The sequence below is a fragment of the Mauremys reevesii genome, linkage group 5 (genome assembly GCF_016161935.1).
Source record: "Mauremys reevesii isolate NIE-2019 linkage group 5, ASM1616193v1, whole genome shotgun sequence".
Classification (NCBI taxonomy): Eukaryota; Metazoa; Chordata; order Testudines; family Geoemydidae; genus Mauremys; species Mauremys reevesii.
The window spans coordinates 47,045,201-47,071,289 of NC_052627.1; the positions used below are offsets into that span (position 1 = coordinate 47,045,201).

General features: G+C 39.6%; 1 long non-coding RNA gene across 2 annotated transcripts; it reads right to left on the minus strand.

Moving 5' to 3' along the window:
• LOC120406466 lies at positions 1 to 25,136 on the minus strand. 2 transcript variants are annotated; one of them, XR_005599297.1, is made up of 4 exons: positions 24,832 to 25,136; positions 19,696 to 19,876; positions 1,669 to 1,781; positions 1 to 336 (listed from the first exon to the last, which is right to left on the minus strand). It is a non-coding gene; the product is annotated as an uncharacterized LOC120406466 (long non-coding RNA). The 2 variants fall into 2 exon arrangements; XR_005599298.1 differs by having other exon boundaries at positions 2 to 336; positions 19,696 to 19,862.
• Between the last annotated feature and the right edge of the window lie 953 nt (positions 25,137 to 26,089).

The window sequence follows — 26,089 nt, forward strand, 5'->3', positions numbered from 1 at the left end:
AACAAGTTATTCCAACAATGACACAAAAAACTCTATTCCTTACACTTAGAATTTATAATGATTTGTTTCAATTGCATGTACAGTCAGGCCATACATTACCATTTTAAAATATTTGCTATGTTAATAAATCATATAGAAATCCTTTCAGAGTGGATTTAGAGTAAAATCCACCCACATAGTCAATTTATCACTAACTACATCTTTTCTCACAACATATTTTAAAATTAATGTGACTTGAAGCCCTGATGAGGTTTTCTTTTTTCTTTTCTTTCTGCAGTGAAGTAATTGATTCTCATTTCTCAGGTAATCCGGGGGGTGGGTGGGGTGGGGGGTTAGCTAAAAAGAAAGCATAATAATCAATCCTATGTGTCTCTTACTAGAAAAAATGTTCTCTTTATACCTCAGTGCTTTACATTTGATACCTAGAATAAACCACTAGCTTTGTCTGTTTGCCAGCCTTATTGGTGGGCCAACTACTTACATCAATCCAGAGTAGGCATTGGCAAACAGAAGAAAAGGGTGAAATCAATCATCTAAAAACAGACTGATTCTTAATAAGAAACACATTAATTATCTTTTAAAAGCTCAATGAATGCTTTTGTGTAACATACAACATGCATGGCTTGCTTGCAAACTTTTACTCAACACTTTCTTTCCACTCATTATGGGCAGTCATACCTTTGCCACAAAGCATGATATGTGCTGCCTCATGAGCAGACACTTGTTCTAAGGAAAGAATCAGTCAATCTGTCCCAGTCCCTTATCTGGCACAGATTACTTTCCCTTCCATGGTGGTGGACACATTGTGGAGATGGTACAAAGACTCCAGCCATTCCACACCCCTACCCACCTGCATGGGTTGCAACTCCATGGAGGCTGTTCTGTTTAACCTTCTACACCAAAGCTACACTATGTCCTTATGCTGCTAGTCTTCCTTGTGTTGGTGAATAGTGCAAGTTACAATCTGACTTTATAATTGGGAGTATTCAGATCTGGGGTTCAAATTCAACCAGACAAAATCCAACTAGAAAATCTGGATTCAGAATCGCAAGTATGTTTGGAGCTGGGTTTTGTTTTAGGTTTATCTTACTTTTAATTAAACAAAACCCTGACTACAAAACCTGAGGTAAACTATCTTCCAGCAGTTAATAATGGGTAGTTAAAAATACATCCAGGCCCTTAACATAAAAACCTCACAGTTTAACACCAAACATGAGGAGATTAGTGGTCTCTTAATTACTAGAACAAGGCCTTGACTCTCATTTAATATGCATTAAAAAAGAGAATATAGTCAAATATATGTTCTGGAGCCTTGGGTATTTGCTCTTAGATTACTTTCTGATCAACTTGGTATTTTTGATGCAAATGAGTTTGCACCAACATTTACCCATTCCAGCCTTGAACAAGAAAACAGCTGCACTCGTGAGGACAGAAACAAAAACTTTGCAAATGTTAAAGGAATAAAGCAACTGGAAAAGACTTTACATGCTTAAGTACAGTGTCCCACTAGGCATCACTATTTTGCTGCTAGTGATTTTGTTTTTACCACCACTTCAATACATTTAGCATAGACACCCTCAACTCCTTCCGACAGGAAAGAACTACAGCCTATTTCAAAATATGTCAAAACAAATACATTATCAGCTCAGATTGTGCCTCCCCTCATACCTGCAATCAGAGAGACTCTTCATGTGTGGCTCTCCTTCTATTGTATTCAAGTGAGCAGAGGTGTCTGTCTTCTACCTCTGGATCCCACAGAAACCTATTCTAATATCTGGGATCTGCACAGAGAGAAGGTCTGGATGTTATAGGAGTGGGAATGGTGACGGGGAAGGAAGTGGTACATACACACACTCTGATCCTACAGAGCTTCTATGGAAAAGATAATGCAGCCCAGGACAGAAAATACAGTTGTTCTTAAATTGATCTGCTCCTTTTTTCTCTTAGGCCAACCCTGTGGAATGCTCTCATTTTCAATATGAAGACTAAACTACCAATAAGGGAGCAATGAACCTTAATCTATGCATAAATTCTCCTGTTATATGAGAACTCTGAATTGGGAAAAAAATGTTTAAAAACATTTACCAATAAGGAAGTGTGAAAACAAAATAGAAATAAATGAAATATTTTAATTTTTGTCAGAGAGAAATTATCTACAGTTAAGATATGTACATGAATATGGAGGCCTTCCTATAAAAAGGATCTTGTATGGTTGAATGAACAAAGTGATGGTATAAGACACTAGCAAAGATAAATGACATATCTTGAAATGACTGACCAGTTCACCAGGGATGCACATTTTAAATGCTCAGCTAAGTCCCCACTAGCGATTTTCATCAGAAAAATATATGGATGAATTCACAGGGCCTGATTCTGCAGCCACTGAAATCAGGAGCAGGACCTCACATGCACAGGCAGGCTAACAGATAATCTAGTCAAATCCAGTTGACAGTGCTGGTGATTTCTAGCTAATGCTGTTATGCATGGAGTAATAGAATGCTTTTATATATATATATATATATTTATGTTGACTAGTCAAGATAGCTATTTTAAACAAAGGTAAAATTAGACATCCATGTCCAAATCTGATAGTCTCCCCTCCCTATAGCTTTTCACCCCTTGGGATAAGAGAAATGAGGGAGGCAGCTAGTGTTGTGCAGTGATTTGTGGAGATCAAGTGGAAGGGGACAGAGTGTCAGTGCAGGGAGGCACTGGTGCATCAAGAACATCCATGTAGTGCTGCTGCCTCAGTGCAACAGAGATCTGAAACAGCTGTCCTTGAGTAGCCATTCCAGTTCCCAAGTCTTAGCATCAAATAATTTTGCTCCTGCAGCCTCACACACACCTTCACAGCCTCAAATCCCATTTTCCAACCCTCTCTCAGCACACAAACCTCTTCCCCCACATATCTGCTCAGCTTCCTGATGTTCCTCTCACACTGCCATCAAGCTCTGCTGACCCACTTTAGCGCTGCTTAGTTTCCCTGCAACTCTCATTCCCCTGTGCTCCTACCACACACATCCATCACAATCCTCAGCTCCCCATAGAGTGACCAGATGTCCCGATTTTATAGGGACAGTCCCAATTTTTGGGTCTTTTTCTTATATAGGCTCCTATTACCCCCCACCCCTGTCTGGATTTTTCACATTTGCTGTCTGGTCACTCTAGTCCCCATAGTACTGCTGCAAGGAGTGTTTGCAAGTTGAGCCAACTGCATCAAGCTGTACTTCTTCCCTGCCATCTTCCCATAAACCTCTCTCTCCCTGTCCCCTTTCATTCCTCTCTACGATCCTTATCCTATCTGAGACCCACTTTCTTGACATTTCATTCCTGGTTTTGGTCACTCCAAACTGTTTTGGGAACATTATCAGATTGATTCCCGAACAGGAAATGTAGATCTATGCAATATGAAGTTCTTGTATTTTAGGACAAGTGCTCCCTCTAGTGATGAGAGTACCTTATTTGTCTTGTAACTGCATAATAAAAGAATGACTCAACATGGCAGCCCCAGAATACACCACACTACAAAAGACACATATGGTTGATACCTTCAAGAGTTCTACATTTTTTTTTAAATTAACTGAAAGGGACACACCCTGAAATACCAAAGGCAAAGCACTGGGGATGAACAAAGAAACAAGCAGGAGGTTTTTGCTTCAGAGATGTAACATCTCATCAGCAGAAGAGAAGACAGGAGTGGAAGAACAACTCTGGCTTCTTTCTATGTAGAGTATATGTTACACAGTAGATATACTTTTGCCTAGGTTTGGCAAGATATTAAAGCTGACAGCAGGTTTCCTTTTCATTATCATGGCAAAGAAACTTCTGTATGTATTAGCCTAAGATCGGAAGGGGCCTATATATTTATAATTCATTTCCTATTTCACTCATACTAAATACCTGAGTTCAGTTTTGGAACAGTAGCCCTGAAACCCCTTCACAGGACCAGCTGTGTGAAAGTCAATTCAAGAAAGGCTTTAGCACTCCCCCTGTGAGAGATTTGAGGATAAGTCTAAAGTGACCTGCATCCTACTTTTCTTACTAAACAAATGTCTGACTTTTATCCAAACTAAATATAAGGAGATCATGAAGAAAATTAGATCTGAGCGATGGCTGAGTTCCTAGATATCAATATATACTCTCTTGCTTTACCTAAGATTGAGCAATTTATAATAACCTAATAATAAAAGTACTTTCATTTCATATAGTGGCATTCATGCACAGATCTCAGACATTAATAAATGTATTAATCATGGTTACTACAGTAGCAGACAGAGACCACAATCAGAATCAGGGCCTAATTGTGCTGGGCACTGTACAAACACACAATTTAAAAAAAAAGTTCCTGCCACAAGTAGTTTATGGTCATAGGCCCATATCCTGCAAATTACTCCATATGGGCACTGTGTTGTTCTTGTGCAAAGTCCAGCTAAAGTCAATAGGGCTTTGCATGGGCACAACAGTAGGCTCATGTGCAGTCATTTGCAGGATTGGAACCATAATTGGCTCAAGATGCAATAGGGAGCATCAAACAGAGCAGGAGAAGGAAGATGAGGCACACAAGGTTGCATTTATTTGTAACTAAGATTTCAAGTATGAAACTTAAAGAAAGGAGGGGAGAACTTTTAACATAAATGTACAAGAAATATTAATGAAACTTAATAAGACATCTGCCTAGTAATTATCATTAGGCACCCAACCATGGGAATCACTGTAGAGGGTGGTTCCTTAGAAAGGATTTGAAAGAGGACAGAGTAGAGGTTATGAAAATTCATTTGGGGAAAAGTGATTTTTTGTATGCATTTGCTCGTCTCAATTTGCTTTTGCTATGTAACCTTATTCTTTCTCAAGCGCCTCCTGATTTTATACTCTATTAGCAAAAGACTAATAATAATAAAATACAATAATAATAAATAAAATAATAATAAATAATAATAATAATAATGCAGTGTTGTTGTTGTTATTAACTGTGCACTGGACAAAGTCTTTGGAGATTTTTACTTATTCCTTATTTTGTAAGGATGCAGCAGGCACTGGCTGCCAAGAAACTATGGGGTCCAGAGACAACATAACCAGCTAATTGATTAAAGAGGACATAGCATGAGCATGGGAGGCTGGAAAAATCTTTCAGTGCAAGAGTCAATAGAGCTGTTCCTCTTTACACCTTTTTCTTTAAACACTGCCAGTGACTCATTTACAAGAGGGGCTATATCTTAGGGCCTCACAGTTTCATCTCTGTACGTGTTCAAATCATATTTATTACTTTAAAAAAAATGAAAAGCTAATAGTTCCTTACTAAGGTCTCAATTCTGCAAACATTTATGCATATGTTGTTCTATTGTATTAGGACTAGCGCTAGCTAGAATTTGTTTTCCATACATATTATTTTAAATTATATATTTTGTAACACACACGACAGCTTTTTGAAATTGGAAATAACTGATATTTTTTTAAATGTAGATGCTCTAATTGGGACTGCTTATATAAATAAAGCTATTCACATTTATGTTTACAAGATTAGGCACATACATTGGAATCAATATTATATTGGGTTTGATTTTCACTAAGTAATGAGGTGATAAAGTAGACCTTTATTTGTTAACAGTGAGCATTTTGACAGATTAACAGATGCTTAGTTCAAACATATGTTTTCAGAAATAGCTGTCGCTAATTCCACAAAATTGCTCATTGGGATACCAACAAGTAAGTAAAGTCTATCTAAATCAGTGGTCCCAAACCTTTTTCAGCTGGCAGGTGCCAGACGACAAGCCACAGAGGACAGTGGCAGCGGATGAGCATCTGCTGAAATGCTGCCAACAAGCAGCAATGTCAATAGGTGTCGCCGCCGAAATGCCGCTGATAAGCAGCGTCATCCAGAGGCGTTGCCGCTGAAATACTGCTGAAAATCGGCAGCATTTCGCCGGCAATGCCTCTGGATGACGCAGCTTGTAGGCGGCATTTCGGCAGATGCTCGTCTGCTAGCCAGTATGCGGGCACACTTAGATGCCCCAGCGGGCACCATAGCACCCACGGGCACCGCGTTGGGGACCTCTGAACTAAATCAATGGGACTGTCATGACCAGTTGAACCAAGCAGAACTAAATTCTTCACACTTCACCACTGGGGAATATAGTACTGTTAGAGGATATCTTGAATTACAGTACATAAGAGCAACAAAGAATCCTGTGGCACCTTATAGACTAACAGACGTTTTGCAGCATAAGCTTTTGTGGGTGAATACCCACTTCTTCGGATGCAAGATGCCCTTGCATCCGAAGAAGTGGGTATTCACCCACGAAAGCTTATGCTGCAAAACGTCTGTTAGTCTATAAGGTGCCACAGGATTCTTTGTTGCTTTTACAGATCCAGACTAACACGGCTACCCCTCTGATACAGTACATAAGAGCACGTGGTACTTGAGATGTCAATACAGGTTGAAACTAAAACTCATGTTCATATTAAATGTGCTGAAAGGTTTAAAATACAGTGCATCAACATTAAATTAATTCAGTAACTCCCACCACTGGCACATTTTGGGCAACAGAAGTGTTATATGGATTCAATAGAAAGTTTTAGACCGTGATATTTAAAGGTACCACTCTTCCAATTTTAGACAAAGAACTCAATTCAATTCAGAGAATTGTGACATTCTAATATTATAATAAATGAAATTCTCCTAATAAACAGGGAAGGAAGACTGGCTTAGCACCATTTCCTCTGGAGGTAACTAGAAAAAGAGCATGGCATTTGGCACTTGCATTTATTGTGAAATGTCAGGGTGGCATAACATGCTGGTATTTGCCATCTGTTACATGTATTCATATACACCTAAAGGTCTGTTTGTTGTGAACTATTGATTTTCTTCCTTGTAATCTAGGTAGCAAAAACAGGCTCTCTTTCATCCTCCATTTCCCTCAAAGTTTTGAGTATTTTGTTCTATGGAGCTATGTGACATTTCAGTTCACCTCCTCTGCTCCTGAACTCCAATACACATGGAGATGTCTCTTAATCTTTTCATATTAAACATGAGGAAAGATACCTACAATATATTATAGGTATGATATATTACTAATCTGATGATTAGCAAGTAAAAAATAGAGTATATAATGGTTCATATTCTACCCTAAGTCTTGAGATAGTACTATTTTTGTTAATCACAACTCTGCACATGGAACCCCATGTACCAAAGTACATGGTGTCTCATCATCAATGGCCAAGGTATATTTATTCATGCCTCAATATTGCAGGAATCCCCCTGAGGTTCCCTCCAGCCTTTTATATATGATTCTATGTTTTCCCAATCATGCGGTGATGTTTTGCAACTCTATCACAATCAATATTTTCCCCTTGAACTATTGCAGTTATGTTTAACAATGAATGATGAGAGGAATATGGACCATTTGAGGAGTCTATTTTCTTCTCTTGCTTGCTGTACCTCTCCATTCAAAGACTCTAAAACCATCTCGCTTTCTCATTTCCCACCATTTTGTTTTCATTAAGAAAGAATCTTATAAATCTAACTTAAAGTTATAACAGGAAAGAGGGATAAGGTTGATCATTTAGAAAAACAATGGAGAACAGAGCCAGGTGAACTGGGTAGTATTCCTGGCTCTACTGCAGCTCCCTGGGTGACCTTGGGCATATTACATCTTTGCATCAGTTTCCTCATCAGTAAAATAGGGGATATAAAGATACTTATTTTATGGAAAAAGCAACAGAGTCCTGTGGCACCATATAGTCTAACAGATGTATTGGAGCATAAGCTTTCGTGGGTGAATACCTACTTCGTCAGATGCATGTACCTCCATTTTGTAGAGGTGTTAGAAGGCTAATACAATTAAGATATGTAAAGTGCATTGAAAATCTAAGCTAGAAGACATAAATATTATTTATAAACAAGAAGGTTTTAAACTATAATAATAATACACATCACACACACACACTAACAGTTGATTGACTTCCCTCCCCGGTCCCTCAAGATGCATCTTTTTTTGGAAGGTGTGTGTGAAATACAACACTGTTTAGTAAGTGTGCTAAATAACCCCCTATGGAAGATTGGAGGCCCCGTAACACAGAAAATTAGGGTCTGAACTTCAATTCCAGCTCCCACTTCTGATAGGTGATGATGAGCTGTTGCCATGCCGGTGGAATAGCGCTTAGAAAAATGTGATACTTTTCCTTCTGAAGTCTCAAAAGCAATTGTTAAAATTTGCCTTTTCAGTTTGCTCTGTGGGCAATCTCTTTCCCACAGCTTTACTTTTAAAATAATGTTTATGTTTTTAAGAGCATGACAGATGAGGTCCTTCTACAGAAATTCCAATGTAAATTAAAGTCATCATAATCTAATGGAGCTCAACAGCATGCTGACATCTATATAACCGTCATACCTGATGAGACATTTCATGTGTGTTTTTAATTCACTTCTAATTCTTTCTTTCTTGAAGGTAATATACTGAATTCAGGCCTTTTCCATAAATAGTCCAGCATTGTCTTGTATGGCATTTAATGTGCCTACATTAATCTGCCAATAATGCAAATCATCATCGTCATCTCAGGAATGATAAGAAAACTTATGCCCTGTCTCTTTAAAGGCAAATAGAAGTATCAAGTAGAATACAGCTCACTATCAACAGTAACAGACACAAAAACATGGCTATTATGCTTCTTTTTTTTCTCCCCCCAACCTATGGCAAGGGGATATTTTCTTAGAGATAAGATGAAAGGTGTGGCTGGGAGACAACTATTTTGTAGTATGTATATACTTTCTAAAGGACTTCTATCTATTTCTCAGTCTATTTACCTTGGGTTTCAATACTGAAACCCACCACTGTAATATCGAAGTGCCTTCTATACAAAATCAACAGCACTAGTAAAGTTTCAAGTCATCTCTAGCTCTTCTGCCTTTTTGTGATCAAAATTCTGTGTGGGTTAGGGGTTTTATGGTGTTTTTTTTCCCCCATAGAATTGTAGAAACAGAAGAGGTGTTCAGATTGTGAGAGTCACTGATGGTAGAAGATTTCTTAGAGGAAGACTTTGTAATATTCCTCAATATGCTCAGACTTCAGATTCACCTGGTCTCCTCTATCCTCTTCACCAATAGTGCTTTGCCTCCAGCTTTCACGTGTGGCATTGTGTGATCTGCATAGGAGTGTATGATGGTTCAAAGACATGTGTGATATAGCTGGGGCTTGTTAAATTAGCTGCTTTAAAAATTAGGACCAAGGCCTTGAACTGTCATAGGAAATGGAGTAGGAGTCAGTGGAGTGACTTGAGCAGAGGCCTGATGTGCTCTCAGTGGCCTGAGCCATGGAGAAGACATGCAGCTGTAGCCTGTGTATCATCTTCGCCTTCAGTTTCAAATACAATGTGTTGCAGTAATCCAACCTGTGCAAAGATTCCTGTGGTCAAAAATGCTTATCTGGGAGGAAAGAACAAAACTTCCTAGTAAACTGGAAGTGATAAGAAATCTTTGGAAAATGATGCTACCTGGTCATCTTTAAGTTTATCAACTGCGGCAAGTCTCATTTGCTCCTTAAATTTTGGTGAACACAGATTGAGTCGTTCCCCATAAGAAAAAAGAAAAAAACGTAAGAAACCAACTAGCTGCTTCTTTTCCAAGAAGTCTTGAATTTAATGAAATAAGGAAACTTGGAGTGGTTTGTCTCTGAATTTCCTGCTTTCAAATGTTTGTTTTTCAGAGCTATGAAATTTATATTTATTTACAGCCAAGACAGTGCCACATTTTTCCAGCTCAGAATATTAAACTCCCCACTACATTGCCCTGTGTACCCTGAGTCCACAGGGAAAATTTTGAACTTTTGATTCTATAAAAGCTATATGCTAATTCACGCCTTTTAAAAGAATGTCATACTAGAAAAGATAACATGTCACAAAAATAAGAAGCAAAATAGTGACAAAATCCCTGAAGAAAACATACAATGCATTTTTATTTTGAGGGAATGGAAGGGAAAAAAAAAGAAAAGAAAAAAGATGAAATCACTCTTTTTATGAAAGATTCAGAATTAAAATGTCAAAATAAATGCCAGTGAAAAATCAAACTACTATGGGATGTTATACTAAGGTACATTCAGTATGTTGTAGTGTTGTATACTCCAAACAATGATAATGTTCACATTTGCAACTTCTGAACTGATCTTCATAGGTTAAACTTGTGTGTTTGTTCTATCTACAGAGCAATATAGAAAACACAAACTATGTATAATAAAATAAAATTCAACTTTGCTCCCCTTTCCCAGTAAATCAAATAACCAGACATCTTTCTTCCTCAGCTTGGCTAATCTGGAGGTTTTCTGTGCAGTTTGTCTGTATCCAAAACCCCTGTTCACTTTGCCAAGGGAGATATTCCAACCTCTCCTATTGATAGGAGCTAACAAAATCCAACCACACCCATCAATACGTAGTAAATATTTGCAGTTTGCAAAGACTTAATGGCGGGGTGATTCAGAGATGATCCTAGAGTCTGCCACATAGTAAAATCATGTGGACATTTTTATGATACATATATGTTTCATTAAATTCTATTTTAATCATACGATACTGTAATTTGTACGTTTATGTTCAATTCCTATGAGGTCACAAACTTGCCAAGAATCCTGGACAGGCAAACGGCAATTTTGGAAGAAGTTTGTGAAAGTTCTTTGGAACTTTTTTCCTAGGTTCAGTTCTAAGCTTAGTACATGAGGGCCAGAAACCGATCAGTGACTGTAATTTGCAATGAACAAGTCATATTTTCTTTCCTGCCTGACGCCAGAAGGTACTTCCTGCCTATGAAATGCAAGTTGGTGGCTGTACTGGAAAAAAATATTCTTGCATTGGAAGAGCAAGTACAGATGCTAAAAGACCTCGTAGTGACTCACCCAATTTCACACAGGAAGTTTGTGGCTAAGCAGGGAATTGACCCTGTCTCTTCCAAGTCCTAGGTTAGAGACCTAATCAATGAACCATCCTTGAGCAAAGGAAGGGTGGATAACAGGATTGGTTATCTTCTCAATGCCAAAACACAAACACATCTAAAATTGAATAGACTTCTGAAGTCAGTGGTCAAGGCTCCACTGGCAGTGGTACACATTGCCACCAACATCACAGTTTCATGGGATACCTCACAGATTACAGAGGACTTCACAGCACATGGAAGGGTGCTAAAGGGGAACAATGTCCAAGTGATCTTCTCAGATATACTTCTTGTCCCACAAACAAAGGAAGACTGAATGTTTTGGAAATGAAGTGCTAGCAAGAGAAGTGCTGTAAGGTAGAGGGTTTGGGTTTTGTGGAATACTGTTCCACTTACAGGGAGAGGAGGCTGTACATTTTGTATGGCTTCTAGCTCAGGAGAAGCAATCTTCTAGGGGACAGGCTGGCTAAACAGGAAGGTGTTTAACAACAGAGAGGGAGGGTGAAAACTCAGATCATTTAGAACAAAATCAATCAAGACACCAAAGAACATGGAGAAGATACCAATGCTAGAAGCCTGGCTAATAAATAAAGAAATAAAGAAATAAATAATTCTTCTGATGAGCACAAATTTGATCTTGTTGGTGTTACTGAAACTTGGTGGAAAGCTATGCATGATTGGAATGTTCAAATCCATTATTATGAACCTATTTTGGAAAGACTGAGTGGGCAAAAAGGAGAGGGAAAGTGGTATTACTTGTTTACCACAACTCAGAAGCAAAAGATCTTGAATGCTTATAGAGCAATACTCTAACTGATAAAACACAATAGTTGGGGTCTGCTACTGACCATCAAATCACATGAAAGAACAGAATGATGGGCTTCTTAGGCACGTATCTATAATGCATAGGGGAAAAAAGATCATATGTAATCATGGGGGATTTCAGTCTGAGTGATACATGCTGGCAGACTCATGCTGCTAGTACTAAAAGCATTTTCAGAATTTCTAAAAGTTATACATGACAATTTCCTAAATCAAAAACTTCTTTATACAGTAACAGTATCAGGTGTTATGTTGAATGTTTTATTCTTCTGTTAATAACCTATGTAGTGTCTTGTTTTACTGCAGCTATACATTGGGTTGATGGTTTCAATACATTTTTTCTTTCAGAATAGCCACCAAATCCTTTTCCTCACTGTGGTAATAAATGAGTGTTCCATTTGTCTTATCAGGAATACATAAAGTAGTCTACATTAGGCCAAGAGATGGGAATTTCAGTTCAACCACCTAAGAAATTAATATATAATTGTATCATTCCCTTCATTAAATTTACAGGTAAAACAAATATCAACTGCAAACATGGAGATGGATGAGACTACTAAAAACAAAGTTTTATGCATTATAAGAATCAGATATACTGAATCTTATTTTTGAGGTACTTCACTTATAATCCCTTTCCAATTATTACTATTTGTATCCAGTTGTTAAATCACTTACCTTATATATTGCATAACTCTTTACATTAACCATTAATCTAATGTTACCACCTTGTCAAATTCCCCTCCCCTCCCCCCAAAATGTAGGTTTCCTATATCAACTCAATTTCACTTATCATGGTAGTAATATCCTTTAAAATTCCTATAATCCAACAGGTTAAAATTGACCTCCTAATCCTTAGTCATCCTATTTTCCAAGGAATTGTTCCACCACACCATTAACATGTGTTCCATGGTTAGTCTCACAGCTGATGTCAGACTTACTAATACAAAAGTCTTTATTGCTATCCTTAAGTTGGTGGGCTCTTTTCAAAATTGAGTACATAAAAATACTTAAGGTTATGACAGAGGTTTTAATCACACACTCCAAATCTCTCCCCCAGGCTTCTTGTACCATTCTACTCCCATTGTACCACCCCTCCCCCCCCAGATGTTGGCCTTCTCTTGTCCCCTGTACATCAAATCAAGAAACTTCCTCCTCCATGCTATCTGGCCCTCATATGAGTGTCATTGAAAGCACACAAGCTCATTGCTTTCAATTCTGGTGGTGGCACAGACCACAGCAGCAATTTCAGGAAATGTCCTTCTTAGCCCTGGGCTGGAGCATGCTCATTATGTACAGAACCTTTGTAGATATTAACTTTTAAGTTCTATTTAATCTTTAGTGAGCATGTGCAAAGTGCTATTTTTCCAAAGTTTTACAATTTAGCCAAATTTGGCCAGATTTTCCACAGGAATACCAAAAGGCATATCCCTGACACAAAGGCCACTTCTCTCTGACAAATTTCAAGTCCGTGCTCCAAAGGAGGAGGACACTTAGAGCTTCTGAAAGAACAGATCATTAGAAAATTTAAACACATTTTTCTCTAGCTTCATTCCTGAAAACGGCTGAACCATTTTGGCTGAAATGATGAAGCCCAAGTGGTTAAAGTTTATTAAAAAGTTACAAGCAACTGAAAACAGGGCTTTCTAATTGGAAGTATTGGGCAACCTTAATAAGCAGAGTTGCCAGCCACACTTATAAATCAGCCCCAGACTGATTCCATATTACATCTAATACTACTACACTTTAGGAATCTGACAACTTCATTCACCTATACATCAACATGGCAGACATTAGAACAAATATGTTCTCTAATTCTAGCTCCTGTCAGCTTCATTATTTCCTGATAACGTAGAGCTCGAAACTTTAAAAGTTTTAACTTTTGGGTGGAAAGGGCCACCTGATTATTAGAGGCATAGATGGAAAGGTACTTGACACTTTTCTTTCCCATGTCCTTTGACTTATTTCAATCGCTTCAAGGAATCAAATCCTGATCAAATAAGTGACACAAGTAATCACATTTAGTTCATTTATTTCTTGTACTGTTTTGGTTTACTTCCCTCATTCTTTTTCGTTAGCTATTCACTTTTTTATTTTCACTTCCATCTACAACATAAAAACATTCCATTTGAGTAAGATAGTATGGCGTACACTACAGAAAATGTCTAAGTAAATGAATTACATTTATCAATAACCCTCCTTTCTTTTATCATAAATTCCTCCAACTCCATTTTCAGGGAAGCACATGTGTGAATTTTGGTGGCTTTTCGTTTTGTTTTGTTGTTAAGTAACATTTTTATATTTAGTTGCATTTTGGTTTAAAATTTTGATGAAACTGATAAAGGCTATAGAACTATAGAACTCATGTGCTTGAAGTTATATATGTGCCTGTGATATGATAGATCATGGCTTAATTATGGCCTGTTTTCACGTTCAGTGAAGTCAATTACCATGCTAGTGTCCTCCATCTCCATTTCCCTCCTGTTCTCTGTCCTCTTCTTTTCCGTACCCTTTATTGAAGTGCCCTGCTGTGCAATATCTCCATCTAATTATATCCAACAGTGTAAATATAGTTACATATGCACATAAATAATTACACATCCATGCTACCTTTCTGCCTCATTAGGCAGAAATATGAGGGATAAGTGTCACCAGTAATATGGCTTGAAATTCGCTTGCATGATTTTGTCAAGTTTTAATCTTGTTACAAATATTAATTAATAACTGCTTGAAGTAACAATGATGCATCATAGATAAAACACATTTGTTTGTGGTCTTCTGTCTCTCACACACACTTTTGTCTCCTAATTTCTGTTCATTATTATTTTACTTATTAATTTTCATACTAATCATGCATCTTACACTTGTGTACTGCTGCCTGACATAGATCTGAATGACTTGTAAAATAGCAAAATAAAAGTATTTTGTGCACTACCATTTGCATAATGGTAGTGTCCAGATGCCCAACTGAAATCAGTACCCTTTGTGCTATATGCTGTTCTCACATTAAGTGAACATCTTGCCTTAAAGACCTTATACTCTGACAAGAGAGACAAATGGTTAAAGAATTATTATTCCCATTTTACAGATGGACACCTTAGGCACAAGAGAGATTAAGTGATATGTCCAAGATCACATAGAAAGTCTGTGGGAGAGCCACAAACCAGTCCTTTAACCGTAAGATCATCTTTCTTCTTCAACATCCTGTAAAGCTATGCACCTTTTGTGGCCTTACCCTCAGTCCACAGGACTAATGCTTTTAGAATCTGGAACAACTCAGGCCCTAAGCTAAATTAGTTGGTAGGAACAGGAGCACATACAAACAACCTTTTAGAAGGGTTTCTGCAAGTCAGGAGGTACACAATCTTCCTTCAACCAAAAGCCTATTAGACTGCTCCAGTCATATACTGCAGGAGAAGAGCTATCCCCTCCCTGTTCCAAACATCACAGACTGGAGGATTGCAAGCCCTTGACTTCTCCCTACAGAAAGATTGCTTAAGGGGACACCATCAACTTGGAATCTGATCAATGTAAAATTAGAAGTTTAATGTTGTTTCTCCAGACCCCCCTCCCAGTTTGCTCATTGTCCTGTCAAATATGTCTGTTTAAATGGTTGTTCTTTTCTCTGTTGCTATGAAACAAACAGGGAAAATAGTAGGACTATTATTTACTTGTGCCTAAGAGCCCTAGTCATGAAACAGATCACAATTGTACTTGTTACTGTATGATGAAAAAACAAAAGAGACAGTCCTTGCCCCAAACAGCTTAAAATCTAATACAGACAGACTTTTTTTTTTTTCCCACTTTTTTGCAGTATTTTTTCTTTGTAACAACAAATAGGAAGAATCTCATTCCATAATGCAATTGAAATACACTTTGAAGCACCCCCAATCACAATTCTGTTTCACCCCCCTCCTGGACACAGCACTGTCCTCCCTCCCCAATCTCACCTCCGCTGCCAGGCTTCCCCCCACAGGAGACTGGCGCGAGATCCCTGATGGCACCTTGCTGCTGCTCCCACAGTGATGCCAGGTCCTGGCCGCTCTAGGCTGCAGACCCTTCTGCATTTCAGCAGCCCCTTCACATAGCAGCCAGCCAGACTCCAGTCACTGGTGGGTAAGTACAAGGCAACAACAGGACTATTGTTCAGGATGATCAGCAGTGGTCTCTGCACATTAATGTTCTTGGAGCTATCACAGAAAAGGAGAGATTGGAAGGAGGATAATGAGTTAGTTTTGCAGCTGTTTAGAGAGAGTTTCTCCCAAGAAGCACTGGGAAAAAGCACAAAGGGGCTTGTTTGAAAATTTAACAAAGGACTGTCAAATGCATAAAGTGAAAGAAAAAATGTTTTTTCTTAACTTTGTGACTGAGAGCAATTAACACCTGGAGGGAGGCCTCATTTCTTGGAAGATAGAAGTATCTATTGGGTTTCTGGGACCTGGACGGGTGGAAGCCCGCCCAATGCTAAAGGATCCCACCCCCCAGCCTAAGGGGAGGATCTACAGGACCTCAGAATCCCACTGATTTCGGGGGACAACTAATAAAAGAACAGGGACAGGAGTGCGGTCAAAGGGTCATAAGAAGGGAGACTGACGGAGACGCCGAGCAGAGAACCCTGGACAGCACCCACTGCTCCTCGAAGGCATCAAGGGAGCCAGTGGACGCCACCCAGAGGAACTCCGCCCAGATACGTGAACGGACTAAGGATCGGAAACAAGCCCCACAGTCACTGGAGTCTCCATCGGCCAACCTCCTCTCCCTGGTCGCGTAGATGGCCATTTTAGCCAGGGCGAGGAGGAGGTTGACCAGGAGGTCCCGCGACTTTGTGGGGCCACGGATAGGGAGTGCATAGAGAAGGAGGTGAGGGGAAAAGTGCAGCCAGAAACGTAACAGGATATTGGTGAGGAGCTGGTATAGGGGCTGCAACCTGGCACACTCTAAGTAAATGTGCGCCAGGGTCTCCCTCATGCCGCAGAAGGGACAGGTGTCTGGGACAGGGGTAAACCGCGCCAAATACACACCCATGCTCACGGCCCCATGGAGGAGCTGCCAACTGATATCCCCGGCGGGCCTCAGGACCAGGGTAGAGTAGAGGCTGGCCCACCGGGGCTCCTCACCCTCCAGAGGTGGCAGGAGATCCCGCCACTTTGTGTGGGGGTGGGACACGAGGGTGAGGAAGTGAAGGGTGTGGAGCACGAGCGTGTAGAGATGCTTCCTTGGCGTGGTTTGGAAGCGAACCAGCTGCAGATCGTGCAGCCGGCTTGCGGAGAAGGGGCGGGGGGGCCGGTCAGGTCCACGGGGCAGGGGCCCAATGAAAAGGTCCGGAGGGCTCAGGGTGGTGGGTGGGCGGGGTGTGCCCTCTCGCAGGACCCAGTCGAGGTAGGCCCGAGCAGCGGGCGGCAAAGCGGCCTCCACCTCCTGTAGTACGTGCCGGGGAGAAGTAGGGAGGTAAACAGATCATTAGGTTGAAAAAGAATATCTGAACCAGCTAAGATAAGAGGGAGAACACTCAGGGAACCATTTACTGACAATGGAGAAGATGAATTAGGAATATAAAGAGGAGGTGGAGCCCTAGTGCATGCTGCACAGGAATTAGTTCCTGAAAAGTAACCAGTCAAAAAATAGGAGTACTTGTGGCACCTTAAAGACTAACAAATTTATTTAAGCATGAGCTTTCTTGAGCTACAGCTCACTTCTTCGGATGCATAGAATGGAACACACAGACAGGGGATATTTATACATACAGAGAACATGAAAAGGTGGAAGTATGCATACCAACAGGCAGAGTTACACAAAAAAGGTGTGTTACGTAATGTATAATAAATGCAATGATGTGTAAATGTATATCAAGGGAGAGGGTTTCTGCGTAACTTGGATGTGTGATACATGCTATATCCACCCTCTTATACTTGAGCATGATCTACTCAGCATAGCTTTGTTATATCTCAAAATAAAAGAACCTGAGTGATGAAATGTGGAATCAAGCTGAGTGTTTTAGATCCCAGAGAATTGGATGTTCTCCCAGAACTGGGCAAGGTATTCTGTATAAGCCATGTGGAAGAGATCTCTGAAGGAATCCCAACAAACTCTTTCAGTTATAGCGATCTCAGATGTTACAAGTAATAACACTAGTCAAAAATATCTGACAGATTTAAGTTAACAGTGTCCTCTTAACATAAGGAGGAAGTGTCCTGAGGACGCAGACCCTAACTCCACTGAAGTCAGTGGAAAAACTGCAGGTGATTTCAATAGGCTATGGATCAGGCCCAGAGAGGGATGTGGGGGAAAATTCACAGGATTTCGGGGGTCGGGGAGAGAGAGGGAAGTAAACGTAAAGGCTGTTCACATAGATTTGCTTTGCAGTCATAAGGAGAGAGGGTTGAAAATTTACCAGTCAGTAGTAACCTAAAAAACTCTTTATAGATTTATAAAAACCATTCAAACTCAGACCCAGCTGGTTTTTACAAATATTTACATATTGGTCAAAATGCTTTTTACTGTTAGGGATAAATAAAACCATGCATATTTGCATGTACTGCTTTCACCTTTATACAGAAGAGCACATAGTTACCCAAACCGGATTGTCCCCCTATGCTGAAAGAAGGACAGGGCACATTGTAGTTTTAATTAGGCTGCAACTTTATTCTTAAATATCTGTGAGTACCCAGATGATAAATGGGTAGAGTGCCAGTGATTACATAATTCTTTCCATATACTTGCTAGGCTGTCCCCTTACACATCTGGGTCCTAGCCAACCCACTGCTAGGACCCAGCCATCACCCCCTCATGAGGATTAAAGGGGGTGCTGTAAAGGAGGAGGCATTGACTCTTCTCAATACCAGTTGCAGGAGCCCTGAACCACCTTTCCCCACTCATTTCAAGAATGCTTCCTTTAAATGCTTTACCAATCCATTTTACTAGAGTCCCCCTTCGCCATGGAGTACCTGCACTTGGCATCCAGCTCACATTTACATAATGCATGGCAACATTGTAGCCTAACCACCCTTTCCTATCCCACTAGGCCCTTAACTTTCCTCATCTCAGCCAATCTGGTGGGGACAAAGAAAATCCTTCCCAGTTTCCCAAGAAAGGGGAGGCTACCATGATGCCCACAGCAGATCATGGTGAAACCTGTTATTTTAACTACCGTATTTCCCTGGGTAGAAGGGTGAGTGCTGGTTCATATAAAAGGGGGCTTTGCTGGCACAGTCCTAGTATAAATACTACCTGCAGTGAGGGGGTGGGAAGGAGTCTTCTCACTCACTGGGTCCAGTCATCTGTTTCCTACCTGGAGCAGGTAAACCTTCTTTGGCAGTAGGGGGAGAGGGGAAGCCATAAAAGGGCAATGACTGCTTTTCTATCAGTCCAGCTACCCTTGCAATTAAAGTGGCAACTCCTTTTCTCCATTAAGCTGGACATAGTCCCTCACCCCTTAGTTTGTGGTGAGTGGCACTACACTAATGTGAACTAATACTTTTTTAGTTTCCACCCACAACATCCACATTGGGGGTGGGGGTGGGGGTGTTATAGCACATCACTTTGATGAGCACAGCTATTCACACTGCAAATCCCAAAGCCGCAGGTCTAGCTATAAGATAACGATATATTTGGGTTTATCCATCTGTGTGTGTCAGATGTCACTTTTTTTTTTTAAAAGGATAAAATGTGTTTCATTCCTCTATCTGCAAGTCACAGATGGAAGCTGATTTGAACTAGGAGTTTTGTATGTGCATATATGCACATGTGAATCAGATGGAAAAATCCATATGCTCAAACAGATTTTTAAGAACTGTTATATCTTAAAGCACTTAATATATTAAATATTAGCATTTTAGATTAGTCTAGGAGATAACAATTACCAAAAGGTTGATTTACAATACAATGTAAGTCATCATCACGAAAGACTTTTTCCAAACCCACCCCTCTCGAAACACACACGCACAACCAACATTAGACACACACACCTTAAAGTTTCCATTCCTAGTGTCAGCTCTGCTGTGTTGTGCCTGTGTTGTACATGGGATAACATACTGCATTTTTCCTCTCTTCTGTATTTGCTTCTCGGTGTTAGACAGTAAGAGAAATGAGACAGACAGACAGGCAGGCACATCATCCAGCTGGAAGAGGTGATCTAGATAAGAAATTCTGTTAAAATAGAATGGTTCTATAAAAAAGTATGTACAAAAACCTCAGGTAGCCTGTTTTGTTTCCTTTATGGCATAGAAATAGTGAAGAACTGTGTTGCCCATAAGAAGCAGCTACGATAGGGAGATATCTACTTTACATCTTGGGTGTAGATAAGATGAGAAGGGTACAGTTGGGGGTGGGGGCAGAAACTATACCTGAAAACACATGCTGACTCTTGCGCTTATTACGTATTCATTCTTTTTAAACCTACTTTTTGTCCATTAAAACCAGCTGTGTCTTTGTTGTCAAGGTTTTTTTTTTAACCTAGGAGAGCAGAACCAGTTAAGCCTGCTTATGTGCTGAAACCACTGCCGGGTCCTTGCACTCCCCCATCAGTCTGTTTTCATCTGTCACAAGCTGTCAGCCTCCACCCAACACCCTGTTTTGACTCCAGCATTTATAATGGTATTAAATATATAAAAACAATGTATTTAGTTTATTGGGGGGAGGGAGGGTGTCACACTCCCAGGTTTGCTATATGAAAGGGTTCCCCAGTACAAGAGTTTGAGAACCAGTGATATAGAAGCTGTTGACACTACATATTGGTATCTCTAGAACATGCTTGCTATGTAATTTCATCACAAGATTATTAGCTATTAATTATTTTTGCCCCATTTAAGTAATTACTTCAAAGTTAAGGTATTGGTAAATTATGTGTTTATGGTAGATTTCTTATGTGGGTTGGATAACAGTATTCACTTTAAAATCTGTTAGCAATTTTTTTTATCAAGTGTAAGTCACTGGTAAAGGAGTGAATGTATCATGTTCGCTTAGGTCTAGATTCTGATATTCTTACAATCAATTCATACGCCACAAATGTTTCTCTGGACTACAGTGGCACTATTTGTTCATCATTACTAAGGATCCTTAATGCTTAACATAGGTTAAGCATTTTAAACATATTGTTTGATACTCTTGAGATTGTGGCGTTCAAATAAATAGTAGATCCAAGCTTCAAGTCACTCTAATGCTTCTTAGGAGAGTTTCCAGTGCTTCAAATGCAGGCTCTGAGTAGTTAATAGAGTTACTCATACCCTGCAGCATAATAAGGTGACAGTGTGGTGTGGTGGGAAGGGTGAAGTTTAGGCCCCAGGAGTTTGTGAAAGCTGGCTTTGCAGGCTGGATTGTTTATTGACTTCAGTGAATTTTCTTTTCATTAAAATTTTAAAGGAAAGAAAGCTCATGCCTGCAACTATTTTGCTGGCATCGTACATAGTAAGCACATGTATTTCAGAAAACGCTCACTAAGACTAATTCTCTACAACAGTGGTTCCCAAACTTGTTCCGCTGCTTGTGCAGGGAAAGCCCCTGGCGGGCTGGGCCGGTTTGTTTACCTGCTGCATCCACAGGTTCGGCCGATTGTGGCTCCCACTGGCCGTGATTCGCTGCTCCAGGCCAATGGGAGCTGCTGGAAGTGGCGCGGGCTGAAGGATGTACTAACTGCTGCTTCCAGTAGCTCCCATTGGCCTGGAGCAGCGATCTGCAGCCCCTGGGAGCCGCGATCGGCCAAACCTGCGGACGCGGCAGGTAAACAAACTGGCCCAGCCTGCAAGGGGCTTTCCGTGCACAAGTGGCGGAACAAGTTTGGGAACCACTGGTCTACAATATTAGTAATATAATATCTACCTTGCCTGTGATCATATTTCTTAAGTTTCAAACCTTTTGAGAAAAAATAAAGAGAGCATAAAAGGCACTAATATGGCAAATTCAGTATTTTATTCGAAAGTTAAAAAATGAAAACAAACAGGATAATTTTAGACATAAATGATAACCTCTGGTATTTGCCTTGTGCACAGAGTGGGTAATGGTGCTGGGGACAAAGGAGAGCTCAAAATCCTAGGGCCAATTTATGTCAACTCAATTGTTCATTAGCTGCTATGCAGCCATTCAGAACTGCTTCTCCTGCAGATACACCCAATGTTTTGAAAGGCTTCAGATGGATTTTAAGAGTATACTGGCATAGGAGGGTAATCCGTTGCTAGATTCCAAACTGATACAGATTTTTATGTCATCAGCAAGTCAAGAGAGACACCTCTCCTTAGGGTTGCAGTACATGACACCTAAAAAAAAGGGAAACATTGTTTTGCTATTTCAATAAATCAGTTTTTTTGAGTTTCTAATTTTGTGGACAAATTCTGAAATATGCAAGGTGTGTCTTTGGTTCTGCTCTCCCATGTAAAAAACCTTGACAACAGTTAGGCTGCTGATGTGCTGAAACCATTACCTATCATGCAGGCAATACTGTCTTGCTGAGTCCTTGAACTCCCCCCAGCAGTCTGTTTTCATCTGTCATCTCTTATCTTGAAGTTGTAAACTCTTTGGGGGCAGAGACTCTCTCCCCCCACATATTTACATAACACCTAGCACAGTGGGGTGCTGGTCCATAACTAGGGCTCCTAGATGTTACAATAATAATTTTAGTAATGTTTAAGGGTCAACCAAGAACAGGGCCCTATTGTGCTAACACTGTACTGTCTGATTAAACGATAATGTAGCTTTTTTCTGGCATGATGTAAAATGTGATTGCCATGGAGAGTTTAATGAATGTATATCCAGAAGTGATTGACTGGAATTCAAATTCACCAGTGGGTTCCACGTCTACTCAGACACTACCTGAAGACTAATAATTTTCTGATGGTTGGTCCTAGAGGTGCCATGTTTGGATGATAATACCATCTTCACTGATATTTCCAGAAGTAACCCCATTGAGCCTCATTGCATTTTCATCTGATCATGTGGGGTAGTACCCAGTTAATGTTCTTTCTCCCTTTTTGGTGGAGAAATATGTTTTCTATCTGATATTTAGCCCAAATAACTAATGTAAGCCAACTTCATGCTGTCATAGTTTAAGGGGAATATTTGCCAACCATATACATTGCTTCAGAATTGAAATATGGACATAACATACTTTTTTTCATCCACACAAAGTAATCTGTATTCAGAAGCAAAGATGCATGTGTTTGACAACATAGAATGCAGCAATAAATGTTATAGTACAGAGTGAAAGAATGTCTATAATCTGGTCAATTCAGGCTGAGGCTGCAATTATTGTTATTTTGATACATATCAGTATAGATAATACATTTTTGAGAGGTACCCAAAAGCCAATGCACTTTTTTACTTCTCAAAATCCATGTCTCTCTATACTTGGATGGTTATGCTAATAAGTAGAAAGATCATAAAAATCCATTTTAATTTTTGAAGGATGAAATTAAGTTTGTAGAACAATGTTAGGCAGTATGCTAAACCAGTTGCTCTGTGGCAATGCAGTCCTCAAGAAGGTATTCTTAAAAAAAAAAAAAAAAGAAAAACAGATGGAATGAAAACCAGATCCTTCATAAATAGGCTTGATTTGTTTTCATATTTTTTTTTAGTGTTCTCAACCTCTGCTTGGTTTACTGAGTTCCTCACTCTCTCTTTTTGTGCATACCATTAAGATTAAAAAAAACAAGAGGAACATTTCTATATTTCTATCTAATAGAAGTGCATATGACATATCAGCCCAAATTTTATCACAATAGGGTCCCAAACAGCAATGAACCAAGTTCTGTGGTTCTTACATGAGCAATACGGAAGGATAGTTTTGTGTTTAAGGCACTGGACTGGGACTTATAAGACCTGCATATTGAATCCATCTCTTAACAGACTTCCTGTGTGACTTAGGGCTCAGTCTTGCAAGATACTGAGCACTCTGGGCTCAACGCAACAAAGCCAAGCTAAAAATTAAGGAAGTGCAAGAAATAGTCTAGATGAGGACACAGGCTTGGTATAAATGCTAGTTGTTTTATATTAAATGGAATTCACAGAATCATAGAAAATGTAGTGCTAGCAGGGACCTCAAGAGGTCATCTAGTTTATCCTCCTGTGCTGAGGCAGGGCCAAGTATATCTAGACCATTCCTGACAGATGTTTCTCTAACCTGTTCTTAAAGTCCTCCAATGACAAGGAAATATTGAGTAGCTTTGTTGGTCTTATAAGGAACAGTACTAGAAATAAGCCATAACCCAGGCGTTCTCAAACTGGGGGGTCAGGGCCCCTCAGGGGGGTCATAAGGTTATTACATGGAGCGTCACACACTGTCAGTCTTTGTCCAAAACCCGACTTTGCCTCCAGCATTTATAATGGTGTTAAATATGTTTAAAATATTTAGTTTATAAGGGGGAAGGAGGTCACACTAACAGGCTTGCTATGTGAAAGGATTCCCCAATACAAGAGCTTGAGAACCACTGCCATAACCTTTCACACAGTTAAGCCACAATGACTAATGCCCTAATTTTCTTGCTAATGAAAGGATGTGATGAGCTGTCATGGCCTAGTTACATTTATTTCCAGAACAGTATCTTGGTAAAGCCTGTATCTTGTATATGTGTGGGAAGGGGAAAATAAATATTAGTCACCATAACAAGAAGAAGATTTAAGGAGGAAGCTGGAATTAAGGTTATAACCTAAAGATAATACAATTTGGTTTCTATATTGAAACTTTTACACAGTTAAGTGCTGAGGAACTACCATGGTTTTGGCTTCTACACCAAACAACTAAACTAGGTTAAAGGTGGTAGGATTGCTACAAAGTGATTATTTGTTGCATTAAGCTTATGATTTGATTACCTGCTGTATTAATATAGTGATTTAACCAACTGATGATTTCATCCAATATTACTTTTAATCCATTGAATCAGCAAATCAGTATCAATTGTGACCTAGATTTGACAGTTATTTTGTTTAACTCCTCATTTTAGTAACCTCTATAGTAGTTTAACAATAGTAATTTGTTTGTTTGATTTGCTTATTCATTCATCTTAATAAAATCCATGCAAAGTATGGAGAGCCAATTTTTCTCTCAGACAAGCAACACAGACCAGAGGAACCTTCAGAGTTTAGGTAAATTAGCCAATTTACCAGAAAGCACTTACCTAAGCAATTGGCTGGATTGGAGTCAATACGCTCAACTAGTAGCAGGACTGAACCCTTCATTTCTGTGCCTCATTCCCCATCCTGTGAAATGAGGATGTGTCAACACCTCTTTGTGTGATCTATTTAGGAGTCCCAGCTTCTCTTCCCTGGTCTTCCTCAGCATGTTTTCAGTCATGAGCACTCAACTTAAATTGAGGATATCAGCCCTCCAATTCCTGGGTTTACAGCCTTCTTCTGTCTTCTAGTTGCTTTATTAGACACAGGCTACTACAGGACTATCACACTTTTATCTCAACCTTTTCTTCCTCTCTGTTCTTTCCCCCCATTTATAGGAGGTCTTGTTTTTGCTATTTGCCTCAGCTGTGGTTTTCTGGCCCCATGACTGGCCATTCTGGCAGCTGTGTGAAGCATAATCAAGCCGCTTGCTTGTAAGCAGGAAGGAAAGACTCTCCCCTCCCTTCTGCCTATGCTCAGTATGGGGTTTGTAAACCCCATTAGAAGATGCTAATTCTTTTCTCTCAGCCTTTGCCTGGCTTGTCTGTATAGCATGAAAGCTCTTTAAGACTGAGCCCTGAGCCAGCATGGGACCTTCAGGCACTACCATGCAAATAACAATATTTTGGCCCATTGTCTTTAGTTTGGATAAACAAATCTGGAGACAGATTACTACTGCATGCATTCTGCACCTATTATTTAAAGTTCTAGAACACTATGGCAAATTAGCCTTGCTCTCTGTTTAGAAAAACTTAGGAGTATCTGACCATTACTAAATGGATAATCATCATTTTTGGGTATTTAGCACTCAGATCACAAAATCAATTTTCACTATTGAGAATGAGATTTTCCTCTTAATATTCATGGGAAATATGTGAGATAATTGTCAATTACCAAATCAGCATTTATCTTGTTTTAACTGAACACAGCATTTGTTTACACATCTGCATTCAGCTATGTCTATTTATTGTACTTTGATTTAAATGGCTAGTACTATGTAGATGCATCCCTTGGTATTCACATGGCAAGCATGGCTTGCATTTGCACCTGAGTAAATGTGAGACAGTGAGCTGATTATTTCTGACAATCACTAAAGTGAGGAGCAAACGTGCTGACACAAATTCATGTACCGCTATCAGCGGATTGAGAGGAGTAAATTATACCTGTTTGACTCTGTAGTATTCAGGGTACTTTAGCCATATGATAAGTCTTTTCATAGTAGCCAGTGCTTTTTAAAGTACACGCACTACTGCTTCAAAGAGT